Consider the following 16571-nt stretch of genomic DNA (forward strand, 5'->3'; position numbering starts at 1 on the left):
TTGGGACTGGGCGGCATAGAAGTATAAATAAATAAATAAATAAATAAATAAGAAAAAAATCCCTTTTTTATTAAAAGAAATTAATAATAAAACAAAACCAAAATCTATTATTATTACTATCTTCTCCTCTTTTTCCATCCCTGTCTCCTCCCACTTGTGTGTGTGTCTCTGTGTGTGTGTCTCTCTCTCTCTGTGTGAAGTCTTGAACCATTTCCAATAACAGGTGAGCTATTGGAAATGGTTCAAGAGTTCACACACACACACACAAAAGGCTGGGTTTTTTTTTTCTCTGTTATTATTTGGGTGCTTTTTACCATACGCTTTAAATCAAGAGTCATTTTTCTCTCTTTCTCTCTCTTTCTCTCTCCCCCTCTTGCTCTCTCTCTCTTTTTCTCACTTTATCTCTCCCTCTCTTTCTCTCTCCCCCTCTTGCTCTCTCTCTCTTTCTCTCTTGTTTTCTTTCTCTCTCTCTATTGCTTTCTTTCTCTCTCACTCTTTCTATTTCTCGTGCTTTCTTTCTCTTCTCTCTCTTGCTAACTCTCTCCCCCTTTCTCTCTCTCTCTTTCTCACTTACTTTCTCTCTCCCTCTCTCTTTGTCAGCGAGGGGGCTGCAAGAGCGCTTTCTCCGAACGCTTCAGGAACGCCTGCCCTGCCTCTACTGCAGCCCCCTTGCTGAAAGTCCGGGACGAAAGTGCTCCCCGCGAGGGGGCTGCGAGAGGGGCGGGATGGGCATTCCCAAAGCGTGCGGAGAAAACCCTCTCTCGCAGCGCCCTGGCTGGGAGCACGGATGAGAACGAGGAGGAGAAGCTGCAGCCACCGCCGAGGGAGAAGTCTTGCCTAAGGCAGGAGGCGGTGGAGGAGGAGAGGGAGTGGAGGGCAGGGGCAGGGCCGTGAGGCCAGGGGCGCGAGGGGGACGTAGGCACCATGAAGAGGCAGGGGCGGCCGCGGCTCCCTTCTACTGCCCACGCCTCCCTGCCCACCCCCACGCAGGCTGGCAGGGGGATAGGGAACGCTTGCCCGTGGAAAAGGGTGCGCAGGGGGGTATTTTGGAGTGCGTGCTTGCGCACGCGCGCAGCTTACGGGGAACACTGCTCTCTAATATAAGATACACCTACAGCAGGGGTGTCAAATTCAAGGCTCGTGCGTTGGTTAGATCTGGCCTCCAGCCTGGGGGGTGGTTATATCTGGCCTCCGGGGCCATCCTGAAAATGGCAAAGGACTGGCCTGCAGTCAATGTTTACTCTAATTTTTTTCCAGTGTGTGTGGAAATGTATAGTGTTTGAGTAGCACATTTTAATGCCTGAGCACCTGATTTTTTGTTCACAGATGTCACTCAAGACAACAAAATCAGTGTTATTTGAAACTCAAAGTTACATTTATTCAATGTACCCACTTAATTAAAGGTATCATATAGACTGCAATATTAAAATACTTGTAGTGTTTACAGTAATGTACATGGTTAGTCACTGAAAATCTGTCTCACAGTTCATCACGTCTGACTATTACGAGTGCACTTTGTCAAGATCAATCTGCACCCCTGAAGTCTGGTAAGATCAGATTCGCATCAGCATATTCAGGAGCTCAGTTTTGCAGCACATTGTGAGCTTTTGTCTTTATGCCATTCCTCAGGCTGAAACCTTACAATTGGCGCTTCATGCTTGGAATGTTGTACAAATATCCAGCAGACATGACAGCAATCTAAACTGTTGCTCTCTTGTTTTTCACTCTTACAACCATTGCATCTGTGACCATATGATCAAAATTCAGATGCTTGGCAACTGACTCATATTTATGACGGTTGCAGTATCCCATAGTCACGTGATCCCCTTTGATGAGCTTCTGACAAACAAAATCAATGGGGAATCCATATTAATTTAACAACCATGTGACTAACTTAATAACTAGAGTGAATCATTTAACAACTGTTGAAAGAAAGGTCATAATATGGAGTCAAATTCCCTTAACAAATGTCTTGCTTAGCAGTAGAAATTTTAGGCTTTCTAATAATTTTTTATATCTTACTATCTTTTTTATCTAATGTATTATTAGATAGCCAGGAGAAACTGATATCAAATCAAGAACTAAAAGAACAGGTATAAACATAGATTGGTTGCCATATTTACAGGCATAATCAGAAAAAATATGGAAGAATGTGAAATCCAAAGAATACCACAATTAGATACAATATTGATCAGAAATGAAGAAAAATGTATAACAAAAACATATAGACACTTATTGGAAGTTAAAATGGTAGAGGAAATTGTGAAAGGTTTGATAATGCATGGGCACAAAATGTCGGCTGTAATATAAAAGTAGAGGAATGGGAAAGAATATGGAACAAGAATTGTAAATTAACACTATTGATTGCATTTAAAGAAAATCAATAAAAATGCTTTATAGGTGGCATTTAACACCGGTGAGAGTAGTAAAAATGTACTAAAATATAAAACCAGATTGCTGAAAATGCAAAAGTAAGAATGGAATTTTTTATCATATGTGGTGGCAATGTCCCAAAATGAATAACTATTGGGAACGGATAAGGACATGGCTACAGGAGATTATAGGAGAACAAATAGAATTTAAACCTGAACTATTCTTATTAGGAATAATTAATTCAAAAATAAAGAAAAAACTCCAATACATATCTTACATATGAAAGGCAAAGACGAAACAGAATTTTATGATGTGTGGAATAGGTGGTACAATTGGTTAGGACAGAGAAATAAAGATGCATAGAAATAAATGTAGATAACCATATGAAACATGACACAGAACAGTTAAAATGTTTATTGATATGTAAATTGAAAAATGAAAATTGAAAAAAAAAAAAAAAGGCTCAGCTGTGGTAATAAGTCAAGGACTACCCATATCAGAAAAATATTCCATTCAATAGAATAGAAGTCATTCCATTCTATAAATGTCTATAGTTCTACTCCAGATAAGTAATGATAATGGGATTATCTTGCTTAATTATACACACTATTGAAACTTTAAAATATTAATTCTGCTTTTTATTCATTTGTAACCTACCATAAAATGTTGGCATTCTTTACTGTACTGTATTAAGTTAATTGCCTTGCCTGTGAGTTTTACTACAATAGTTAGTTCATGTAGAAATTTCTCAGGCTCATGATAGATCAGAAGATATAGAAAGTTCAGTGCTACTCTCATCAGTCATCTGTGAAAAGAAATATTTTTCACACTATTTCATATGTACTCATTTTAGCACAGTGTGTTTTGCTATGCACAGTCCATACATAATAGATGAGCACAATGAAATTCCTATAATTGATGCTGTGTGTATTCTAGAACATGCTCTAAAGCACAATGATACTAAATGATCTCTTGCTAGTCTTGCTCCTTATAAAACTAGTTATTTTAAAAAATGTTTGAGTGCACACATGAAAAATATAATCTTACACTATATTTATCTTTCTTTCCTTTATATCCGCTGAATATATATAATTTACAAGTTATCTTCTAGAGAAGTGATAGTGCTTGCTAACTATATCTCAATTCAATTTAATAATCAGAAAAATATACTATTCAATAGAATGGTTAGAAATGGTATCCACTGATATCAATAAGTTTGTGATTGTCTCATTACTTATGAGATAAAGAGATTTCTCTGCTGATATTTTTTAAAAACATTATTTTAACTTTAAAAAGATTGAGAAGCTATATATAAGGGTTGAAGTTTTCAGCATCAATCAAGAATAGACATTCTTAGAAAATAAAAAAAATGATGGATGCAATTGAGTAACTTGCTGGGAAACATGCCTATCTTCCTAGAAGAAAAACTGTAATAAGTCTTTCTGAAATTCCTGAGATACAATCAAACAAGCATTATCTAATTACGACACAAACATGCTTTTATACAGGTAGTCCTTGTCTTATGACCATTCATTCTGTGACTATTCAAAGTTAGAGAAGCATTGAACAAAGGGACTTTGGATCAGTGCCTTTGGACCAATTGCAAAGCTGTTGCAACCTCCCTGCAATCATGTGATCAAAATTTGGACACTTGATTGCTCACGCAAACACTTTAATTCATCCTAGAACAGAATAGAATTCTTTATTGGCCAAGTGTGATTGGACACATAAGGAATTTGCCTGGTGCATATATAGTGATACCTCATCTTATGAACCCCTCACCATACAAACTTTTCAAGATACGAACCCAGGGTTTAAGATTTTTTTGCCTCTTCTTCTGAACTATTTTCACCTTATGAACCCGGTGCCGCTGCTGGGATGTCTAGCCTCTGGACTTCCGTTGCCAGCTGAAGCGCCTGTTTTTGCGCTAGTGGGATTCCCCTGAGGCTCCCATCCATGGGAAACCCTGCCTCTGGATTTTGTGATGCTGCAGGGGAATCCCAGCAGAGGAATCCCACCAGCATGAAAATCGGCACTTTGGCTGGCAACGGATGTCCGGAGGTGGGGTTTCCCAGCGAGGGAAGCCTCAATGAAATCGCAGCATCGCAAATGCTGCGTTTTCGCTGAGGCTTCCCATGCTGGGAAACCCCACCTCCAGACTTCCGTTGCCAGCAAAGTACCCGTTTTTGCGATGCTGGGATTCTCCTGCTGCATCCCCTGCAGCATTGCAAAAACGTGGAAGTCCGGAGGTGGGGTATCCCATGGAGGGGAGCCTCAAGAGAATCCCACCAGTGCGAAAACGGGCACTTCGGCTGGCAAAAGGGCTGAATTTTGTGCTTGCATGCATTAATCGCTTTCCCATTGATTCCTATGGGAAACATTGTTTCGTCTTACGAACTTTTTACCTTACGAACCTTGTCCTGAAACCAATTAAGTTTGTAAGACAAGGTATCACTGTATATGCTTCCAGTCTACATAAAAGAAAAGATAAATTTGTCAGGAATGATGAGGTACAACACTTAATGATTGTCATGGGGTCAAATAAGCAATCAGGAAACAATCAATATTAATACAAAATCTTAAGGATACAAGCATGAAGTTACAGTCACACAATCATAAGTGGGAGGAGATGGGTGATAGGAATGATGAGAAAAAAACTAGCAGTAATAGTAGTGCAGACTTAGTAAATAGTTTGACTGTTGAGGGAATTATTTGTTTAGCAGAGTGATGGTGTTCTGGGAAAAACTGTTATTGTGTCTACTTGTCTTGGTATGCAGTGCTATAGGCTAGGAGTTGAAACAGTTTATGGACATTTTGAGGGTAGGAGTTCAAACAGTTTATGTCCAGGATGAGAGGAGTCAGTAAATATTTTCACAGCCCTTTTTAAAAATTTGTGTAGTACTGTATATCGCTCCTCAGTGGAAGAAAGGTTGGTAGCAATTTATTGGCATACAAATCCAATAAATGAATGAATGAATGAATGAATGAATAAATAAATAAATAAATAAATAATTTTTTCCCCCTGCAGTTCTGATTATCCTCTGAAGTCTGTGTCGGTCTTGTTGGGTTGCAGAATAGAACCAGACAGTTATAGAGGTGCATATGATAGACTCAATGATTCCTCTGTAGAACTATATTGTCATACTGAGTATTGACAGCCCCAGAGACATTCAGAGACATTCAGAGTTATTCAGTAATTAAATAGTTAACTATGCATGTGTTTTATTAACTCCTCCTATTATAATGTAAAATCCTGCCACATCATTAATGCATCACATCTGCCCTCTTCAGATTCTCCATTTTATATTGTTTTAGTCCTTTGTTAGCTGCCATGATGTAAAGACGCATTTCATTTGCCTCTTATGGAATATTTTATTTTTTCTACTTTTATAATAAAAAGAAACCTTGTTTGAAAGCAGATTCTCTTTTTTAATCCATCGACCTCCAGAAATGATTTATTATGGTTCATACGGACTGTAATATATTGTCTATTTCTGACATGGCAGCAGAGGTCGGTTTGCAATAATAAATCTAAAAGCAATTATACTTTGTAATGCCGGCTAAACGTAAGAATAAGAAATTATTCTCTCAGTCCTTTATTGATCAAATGTCCAGTGATCAGATAGATGATTTGCTGGCTCTTATAGATAATTCTAAGGAGAAAAGAATTCCAACAATGGAAGAACAAATCTCTCATGAGACAAAGAATCCAGCAGAAGAAGAATTCTTCCTTACAAGAGAAGAACTCAGCCAAGAGAGACAGCAACAAACCGTGAGTGCCGACCCCCCCTTTAAATGTTGAAAGCCAGCAAGTGATTTATGATGCACAAGCAATAAAAGCTTTAGAAACTCCAAGCCAGCTGATTTATGACCCAAGTAATTTAGAAGAAGCTGCAATAATCCCCTCTGAGTCAGCCAGCCAGGCAATCTCTGAAAGCAGTGCGTTTACCCAATATGGCCCCTCGCTAAAGGCAAAGCAAAAATTAAAGCATTGCGAAGACAAACAATCTCTTAGAAGTTCCGCTGGTAGCCTGGATTCAATAAATGATATTGACAGAATAAATAGTATGATAGTCTGTCTAGAACAAACTCTCCAGGACACCCAAGCATATTCTGCAGATTTCCATGATAATAGGGGAACTATTTTAAATGAGAAGGAGAGGCTGATCTCTAATGCTTGCTTGGATGATATTTATAAATACAGGAAATAATTAAATAGACTGAGAGAAATTCAAATGAATCTTTTATAGAGAGAGTTTGGAATGTTTTCTATCCACCAGCAAGAGCAGGAAAACGAAACTCATCATGCCAGGAACACAAACAAAGAGATTTCAGAAAATCTCAAAAGTTATCCTGCAGCACCATCTGGTGGCCAAACAAAAATTTTGCAATCTGGCCAAAAGGATTTTTCAGAAAAATTCAAAAGTTATCCTGCAGCGACATCTAGTGGAGTGCAAGATATTAAACTAAAAAGTACATCCCATTTAAAAGAAATTTCAAGTTCTTTTTCAGATCAATTGAAATATGGAGAGCACGTTGTCTGTTATTATCCTTCAATTACACCACAAGTACCGCAAGCAAGCCAAGGTGTGCAGATGCAACAGGACCAACGACCACAAGCTCCAGTTCTTCAAATTCAACCACCAGTTCTTCAAATTCAACCACCACCGGTCCAAGCACCGCCACCGGTCCAAGCACCGCCACTGGTCCAAGCACCCCAGATGCCACAACAAGCAGCCATGCCAGCTGCAATTCAACGACAACCTGTTACTTTAGCAACATTGAAAGGTGAGTCAAGATTAAAAAATAATGGACAAAATTATAAAACTTGGTTGCATGAAATAAGACTGATTTTAATTGCTGAAGGAGTGGATGATATGGCTTTTGAGCCACCCAATAGACAGTGGACTGAGGAAGAAAGAGATTCTAATACACATGCGACACTCTTGATACTTATGTCTCTTGATACCGATTTGTCAGTTAGATTTCCACATGATATTACTGCAAATGATTAGATAATCATAGCTCTAGATGAACTTTATAGACCAGTTTCAGAAGAAGGGACATGCTTGTTGTTCACTGAATTTTACACTAAAAAATTAAAGCCTGGAGAGAAAATTGCTCCACACTTATCTAAGATGCTAGCAATGCAAAAGGATCTAATAGAACGAGGCTATCAAATCGATCAGCTGCAGGTCAATACAGCAATAATCGCCTCCCTCAATCATGAATGGAAAGATGCTATTACAAAATATAATAACATACCTCTAGATCAACGTAGAACACTGAGAGTATGCAAACTGTTAACAGAAGAAGTGATTATGCAAAGTAGACTCAAAACTACATCATCCGGATACAAACCTACAATTAGTAGAGGCTATCAACAAAGGGGCTACACTTCAAGATATTCACGGCACAATCAGCCTAGAACAGATTTTCAACGCTCTCAATCTGGTGATCCTCAACGCTCTCAATCTGGTGATTCTCAACGCTCCCAATATCCTGCTCAGCCCAGAGGAACAGATCTTAGGGGTTCCAGAAGCAGAGGCTCCAGCAACTACAGATCATCTCAACGAGGTTCTAGAGGTGAGCCACGTCCTTATGTCAATTCTTTCATCCTGAACAATGTTCCACAAAAGAGTCCACAGTATGACATTCGACATTTATGGACATTGGACAGCGGAGCAGCTTTTCACATCACCTACCAGAAAGAACTTTTCACAGAATTTCATAAGACTGACATCAAAGAATTGCATGCTGTATCAGACCACTTATGCAAAGTTGAAGGAGAAGGAACTGTCTACATAAAAGAATTAGATCAAACGATCCCACGTGTTTTATACGTTCCACGAGCTACAAGCAACTTATTCAGCACGTATCACCTGAATGAAGACTTAGGTTCTGAAGTGAATTTTAAACTAAAAGAAGCTTACATTATTAAGAATGAAAAAGTCATTGCTACTGGTTTTCCAATTAGAGGTGTTTACTATTTAAAGCCAAATCCTCCTGCAAAGGTTGATGTAAGTATAAAAGTTCCAAAGGGTGAAAGCACAGGTCCAGAGAGAAAACCTGTTGCCACTATAGAAACAAAGGCTCCTAAAGCCAATGAGGTTAAAGAGGTTCCAAATGATGTTTCAAATGTTAAACCTGTATTAACAAACAAATCTTTTCATTTCAGGTGTGTTCACAGATGGCACCGTCATTTGGGCCATGCATCTTACCCAGTCTTATCCAAGATGCCTGAATTTGTAAATGGTTTTAAGGTTGATAGTAATTGCAAAGTTCATTTAGACTGTTCGGTCTGTAACTCGTCCAAATCAAAAGCAGCACCGATTGCTAAGCATGCCACACGTTTGTCTATATGCATTTTTGATTTGGTTCACACCAACATTGTCGGTCCATTTCGGCCTACTAAAAGTAACTGTAAGTATTTTTTGACTATTGTTGATAGTTATTCTAGATATGGGTATGTATACCTAATGAAATAAAAATCTGAGACCTTTCAGATCTTTAAAGACTTTGCTGCAGAGGTACTCACTCAACATGGTGTCCACATCAGAAGAATACAAAATGATCGTAGTGGAGAATTCATGTCACAGCAATTCCAAGGATGGATGAGGAGAAATGGAATCCATCATCAAGCATCAGCACCTTACTCCCCGGCTCTTAATGGGATTGCAGAACGAAGACAGGAAGTCCTACAGATTATGTTCCATTGCCTTCTAGAAGACACTGATCTCGACAATTTCTATTGGGGTGAAGCACTCAAGTATGCTAATTATATTGTTAACCACACTTGGAGCAGTGTCTTAGATCAAACTCCTTACTACATGCTTTCTGCAAAGAAGCCTGATATTCAAAACCTCCACATTTTTGGCTCATATGCCATGGTTAACATTCCACTGATTCAAAGGAAGAAAGGAGGTCCAGTATCAGAAAGACTGAGATTTATAGGTTTTGATGAAAGTTCTAAGTATTACAAATTTGCTGACCCTAATCACAGAGCTGTTATTTCTAATTCAGCTAAATTTGAGGAAGATACAAATTGGTCCAGAATACACAGTAATGATACTTCAGTTTATTTTCCTAAAGATGATGTTCAAGGTACAGTGCAACCTGATCCACAGGCAGCTGTTCCAGATGATGTTTCTACAAAAGATGATACACAGTCTTCAACAGTCGCAGATGATATTCCTAGCGATGCAATTGGAGATGGAGATGACCAAGATGAAGGATGGACCACAGTTCCAAGACGTTCAGAGAGAATCACAAAAGGAATTCCTCCAAAAAGCAAGTATTACACAAACCGTTTCCCTTTTTTTGTAACAATGTTACACTTCCTCCTGAAAACTTTTCTCAAATAAAACATTTGCCTGAGTATGAACAAGAAAAATGGTATGAGGCTATGGAAAATGAACTGGACAGTTTAAAGAAACTTAATGTGTTCCAATATGTTGAGCCTCCAACGAACAAGAAGATTATTGGTACACGACGGGTCTACAGAATTAAACAAAAACTGAATGATGAGAAAATATACAAAGCAAGACTAGTAGCACAGGGGTACTCACAGGTGTATCCTGAAGATTACACTGATACATTTTCACCTACAGTTAAAAATGAAAGTGTCAAAATTGCCCTAACCACAGCTATTGCCTTGAATTTAGAAGGTTTCCAGTTTGATGTTGAAACCGCTTATCTGAATGCTGATCTAAATGAAGAAATCTACGTGAAGAGCGCACCCAGGTTACAGGATCGAGAAGGGGATGTCTGGTACCTGCAAAAGAATCTTTATGGTTTGAAACAGTCTGCCCCCATGTGGCACCGCTGCCTCATTGAGAAGCTAAATTCAATGGGCTTTATTAAGTCCGACTCTGATGAATGCGTGTTTAAAAAAGGGCAAGGTAACGTTTATGAAATTATACTTGTTTATGTTGATGATATTGTTTACATTGGTCCTAATAAACTTATGAGTGAAATTTTTGCAAAAGGTTTAGAAAGACATTTTACTTTGAAAAGCTTAGGGCATATTCATGATTATTTAGGAGTTCAGATTGAAAAAACTGAGAAGGGGTTTTGCCTTTCACAAGAGAACAAGGTTGATCAACTTTTGCACAATTGTAACATGTCTAACGCACATCCATGTCATTCTCCTATGCAAACTGATTTTTACAGGTTGACACAACAAGATTGCCCTCAATTTGAAGACCAAACACTTTATCAGTCAGTAATTGGGTCACTGTTATACATTAGCAGTTGGACAAGACCCGACATTTCACTGAGTGTGAATCTTTTGTCAAGGTATGTTGGCAAAGCAACTACATTTCATTGGACATGCATAAAGAGGCTGCTGAGATACATGAAGCATATGAAGGACATGAAGTTGTTCCTAGAGCCGAAACACTACAAGTATCCTGAATTGATCTGTTATGCAGATGCTGATTGGGCAGGTGATAAAGAAACACGAAAAAGTACTTCTGGTTATATAATGTTTTTGAATGGTTGTCCAATTTATTGGAAAGTTAGAAAACAGAATTTTATTTCTTGTTCTTCCACTGAAGCTGAATATGCTTGTGTTTCTGATTATTGTAATGCATTAACCTGTGTTTCTGCTCTCGTTGATAGTATTTAGGGCGATCCCATGAAACCAATTGTTATTATGGAGGATAATGTTTCAGTCACGTTCATATCTGAAACTGAATATGTTGGATCGCGTTCACGGCACATCGACATAAGATATACGAATGCAAGAGGATACGTAAAATAAGGATTCGTGAAATTACACTATGTGCCCACAACTGAACAAATTGCTGACTTGCTGAATAAACCATTGCCAGCTGACCAACACTGCCAAAGAAGGGGTGTCACGCTGAGTATTGACAGCCCCAGAGACATTCAGAGTTATTCAGTAATTAAATAGTTAACTATGCATATGTTTTATTAACTCCTCCTATTATGATGTAAAATCCTGCCACATCATTAATGCATCACATCCGCCCTCTTCAGATTCTCCATTTTATATTGTTTTAGTTTTTATTGTTTTGTTAGCTGCCATGATGTAAAGATGCATTTTATTTGCCTTTTATGGCATATTTTATTTTTTCTACTTTTATAATAAAAAGAAACCTTGTTTGAAAGCAGATTCTCTTTTTTAAGACATCGACCTCCAGAAATGATTTATTATGGTTCACACGGACTGTAATATATCATCTATTTCTGACATGTATCAACAGCTCTTTGGGCAGTTTGAGCTTTCTGAGTTGGCACAGAAAGTACATTCTTCGTTGTGTTTTTTTAATGAGTTTTTTGGTGTTGGATAACCATTTTAGATCTTGAGATATGATAGAACCTAGAAATTTGAAGGCCTCTACTGTTGATATTGTGTTATCTAGTATTGTAAGAGATGGTAGGATGTGAGAATTTCTCTTAAAATCTACCACCATTTCTATGGTTTTCAGTGTGTTCAGTTCCAAATTGTTTTGGTCACACCATGAGGCTAGGTTTCATCAATATCTCGAATGAGACCAATAACTGTTGTATCATCTGTAAACTTCTGTAGTTTAACAGATGGATCATTTGAGATGCAGTCATTGGTATATAGAGAGAAGAAAAGTGGTGAGACTACACCGCCTTGGGGGGGGGGACTTTGCTAATTGTACAGGTATAGAAACATAGAAATATAGAAGACTGACGGCAGAAAAAGACCTCATGGTCCATCTAGTCTGCCCTTATACTATTTTTTGTATTTTATCTTAGGATGGATTTATGTTTATCCCAGGCATGTTTAAATTCAGTTACTGTGGATTTACCAACCACGTCTGCTGGAAGTTTGTTCCAAGGATCTACTGCTCTTTCAGTAAAATAATATTTTCTCACGTTGCTTTTGATCTTTCCCCCAACTAACTTCAGATTGCGTCCCCTTGTTCTTGTGTTCACTTTCCTATTAAAAACACTTCCCTCCTGAACCTTATTTAACCCTTTTAATATTTTGATCATGTCCCCCCTTTTACTTCTGTCCTCCAGACTATACAGATTGAGTTCATTAAGTCTTTCCTGATATGTTTTATGCTTAAGACCTTCCACCATTCTTGTAGCCCATCTTTGGACCCGTTCAATTTTGTCAATACAGTGGTACCTCAAGATACGAACCCCTCGTCTTACGAACAACCCGAGATATGAACCCGGGGTTCAGAAAAATTTTGCCTCTTCTTACGAACTTTTTTCGTCTTACGAACGCCAAACCCGAACTTCCGGGTTCGGCATTAGGGAAGCTGCTGGGAAGCCCCTCAGCTGTTTAAAAAGGTGACAGCTGGGCGGCGGGGCTTCTCGGCGGCCTCCCGAACGCTGAACCCGGAAGTTCGGGTTCGGAAGGCCTCTGAGAAGCCCCGCTGCCCAGCTGTCGTCTCCCCCCAGCACTTCTCCCAGGACAACAGGCAGGGCGAAGCAGCGTGGGGCAAAGGGAGGCTGAAACCGCCGGCAGTTTCAGCCTCCCTTTGCTCCACGCTGCTTCGCCCTGCCTGTCATCCTGGCTCAAGCGGGCGGCAGCAGACCATCTTTGTGTTTTTCGCTGGGAGGGAGCAGGAAGACCTTCCGGGGAACATCGGCGCGGGAGGCAGGAGAGGACTGGGCGACCGGAGAAGCAGCACACACCTCCCGCCGCTCTGCCCAATCGCAAAGCTGAAGGAAGCACGGGAGGCGGTGAATGTCGTGTCCTCCGACCATTCAAGCGAAGCAAGGCGGGGAATGTTGGAGGGGAAGTGAAGAAAATTGAAACAGATTACTAAAAGCTCGGTGGTGGTGATGGCACTCCTTCCAGGAAAACGCCTCCGAGCGAGGCTCTGCCTGGCAGGGGAGACTCGACCGAAAGGGGCTGGAGCGGCAGAGCCGAGCACGCCTTCCGCCCGGGGAGTCCTGCCCTTTCATCCCCGCCGGCCACAGGGACGAGGGGCGGGGATGAAGGGGCAGGACTTCCCGGGCGGAAGGCGTGCTCGGCTCTGCCGCTCCAGCCCCTTTCGGTCGAGTCTCCCCTGCCAGGCGGAGCCTCGCTCGGAGGCGTTTTCCTGGAAGGAGTGTCATGTTGTCATTATGCAAACTTCTCTCTTTCGTAATTGTGTGGCAATGCTGCACATAAGGAGTAGATTTTGCACTGGAATTCCGGTTATAGTCTTGAGTATGTCTCTTCTTCTTGACCTTAGCTAGATAACTAGAGCTGTATCCCCACTAGATACTACGCTATACTTTGCTTATAACTATAAATTCTTTTTCTTAAAAGCAAATTACAAATGAATAGATATGACACATTTCATCAAGAAATAAAGCCATATAGCCGGAAATGGGTATTAAACGTGCTAAATTAAAATTCACAATCCATTTTTTTCATTTAGTTTCAAGGCTGCATTTGTAAATGAGATAACTGGATAAAACTGAATTAGTGAGTTAAACCAAACAAGAATATCTTGGCTTAGCATATTGTGTAAATCTTATTTTAGTGTGTCTTTTTTTTTTAGTTTTAATGCTTTTCATTCACATTATCCTTTTAGGAGTACTATGATTGCTCTGGCCTTATTCTACAAAATCCAATATCAGTGAAAGAATAATTAACCACATTTCCTATAATCATTATGGGACATGCACCCTTATATGAGCTATATGAAATGGTATTTATTTATGACAATTGTGTCCCAGCATTCCTGTAAGGCAGGGGTGTTGAAATCAGGTTGTCACAGCAGCATCACACGACGTATCACGACTTTCCTCCCCCTTCACTGAACAGTGTGTGGCCGTGGCCAGCGCGTGATGCATCCAGCTCATGAGCTCTAAGTTTGACAGTCCTGGTGTAAGGAATTCAGCATAATATATATCAAGATTCTGCCTATCCTTCTATATTCTCAACAACAATTAGCTTGAGATACTGTATACGGTAATAATTTAGTTCCCTCAAACCATAGAACTGAGTTGTTTAACTATATTTACAATATAGTTGGCTGGATTTGTTCAAAGCAACCACCTGTAAATCATGTTTTACTAACCGCAGGTTGAGTTCACACAATTTTTAAACTAAAGGCAGATAAGCTGTATTAAAGTCACATTATTTGAATTAGGCTAGCAGCCAATCTTTAGACTCTTAATGATGTTTGTAGTCAAGTGGAATTTGAACATAGTTCTCCCTAAATCCCAGCATGATTATACTAACTCAATGTTTTCTCAACTTTTTATACTTGTGGATAACTAAAGATTCAGGAAAGATGGGATTATCCAATATGGACCCCTTTTGTCATATACTGTATATATATGATGGCAAACCTATGGCATGTGTGCTGCAGGTGGCACACAAAGCCATATCTGCTGGTATGCGAGCTATTGCCCTAGCTCAGCTCTAATATGGATGTGTGCACCGACTAGTTGCTTTTTTGGCTTGTGCTGAGGCTCCGGGAGGGCATATGCAGTCTCTGAGGGGGTGGGGGAAGGTGTTTCAACTCTCTACAGGCTCCGAGAAAGCCTGGGAAAGGGGATGAAAAACAGGCCTACCGTGTCTGCTGAAAGTTGGGGAATGGGCCATTTCTAGCCTCTGAAGGACCTCTGGGGGATGGTTTTCACCCTCTCAGGGCTCCAGGGAAGCCTCGGGAATCTTGGGAGGGCAAAAAACAGGCCTAGTGGGCGCATCAGAATTTGGGAAATGAGGCAATGGGAGAGGGGGGTCATGCACGCATGTACAGGGGGCAGGGCAGTGGGGAGTCATACGTGCATACACAGTGGGGCACAGGGTGCATTGAATTATGGGTGGGCACCAGAGGCACCACCCGAGGCAAAAAAGGTTATCCATCATTGCTGTATATTGTTAACAGTAATTTGTTGATCAAAATATATTTAAATAGAACTCTCCAATAATTAAAGGATTAGGAGCCCAGTTTAGTTTCATGTTTGTTTATTCATTATTTTACTTCCTATTTGGTTTATTTTTCTTTATGTATTATTTGTGCACATGGGACTCATGGTTAGTAACCACATATTTGTCAGTTTTCTGAAATTTAATGCTCACCTCACTAATTTTGTTATCACTTGACTTCTGGAGAATCCATTTTTATATAGGGAAGCCCCGATTGTCAAGACACCTGGAAAATGAGGCAGCTTTCACCAATTGAGTCTCACTACATGGATGGAGGTAAAGACAGAGACAGCTCCCAGACTGTTACCAGCTTTAGTACACCTAGGGAGAAGAGGCTGAGGTGGTGAGTTGCTATAGCCATGCATGCAATGAGCAGACCATCTAGTACAGTATTTCCCAACCTTGGCATCTTGAAGATATTTGGACTTCAACTCCCAGCATTCCCCAACCAGCGAATGCTGGCTGGGGAATTCTGGGAGTTGAAGTCCAGATATCTTCAAGTTGCCAAGGTTGGGAAACACTGATCTAGTAAACCCAATAAATTGACCACACATCTTAGCAAGCTAAAGTCCCATTGGCTAATTTGTGATTCAGTGTACTATAAAAATATATTCCACCATGAAAATAATTGCTATCACAGCTCAATGGGCGAATTAATCCCTGTCACAGCATCTACTCGATTTGGCTTTTCTTGGGATTAAGAAGGATCAGCCCTGGTTATTATTCGGATAAGCGAATGGCTGGAAAGCTTAGGACTATAGTCTAAAACAGTCCCAGAAGGCAGTCCGACAAACTGCATCTGCATCATGCGCTAAAGTAGAGGTCTTCGAATTTGGTAACTTTAAGATTTATGGACTTCAATTCCCAGAATTCTGGGAAGTTGAAGTCCACAAGTCTTAAAGTTGCCAAGTTTGACGACCGTTGCACTAAAGCGTCACGATCTATCCGCATAGAACCAAGCGTGAATGGAAGGATTCTTATTAGAACTAACTCCAAGCAGGTGCACCTTCTTTCCAACAACCATTTTCAAAACAAAGGCAAGGTCAATCAAAACCGCGCAAACCTAGAAGGATCCTCGGCGCCAAAACATTAAATCCAGAACCTCTGATACTACGTGCGCTACCTTAAGACACTCTTCCTTTCCGTTACTTCGGCGCTTTATTTCAAGCCCCGCCTTTGATGGCCATCAAGATGATGTCATCAGCCGTGGGTCTTTCCTCCTCACGGGGAGAAGAAGCCTATAAGCGGCTCGGTAGAGGCGGGCTCAGATCGTTGCCGGGGAAACGAGGTTAGTTCTGTGCGGCAGCTGCCTGTC

Source organism: Erythrolamprus reginae, chromosome 7 (genome assembly GCF_031021105.1).
Source record: "Erythrolamprus reginae isolate rEryReg1 chromosome 7, rEryReg1.hap1, whole genome shotgun sequence".
Lineage (NCBI taxonomy): Eukaryota > Metazoa > Chordata > Lepidosauria > Squamata > Dipsadidae > Erythrolamprus > Erythrolamprus reginae.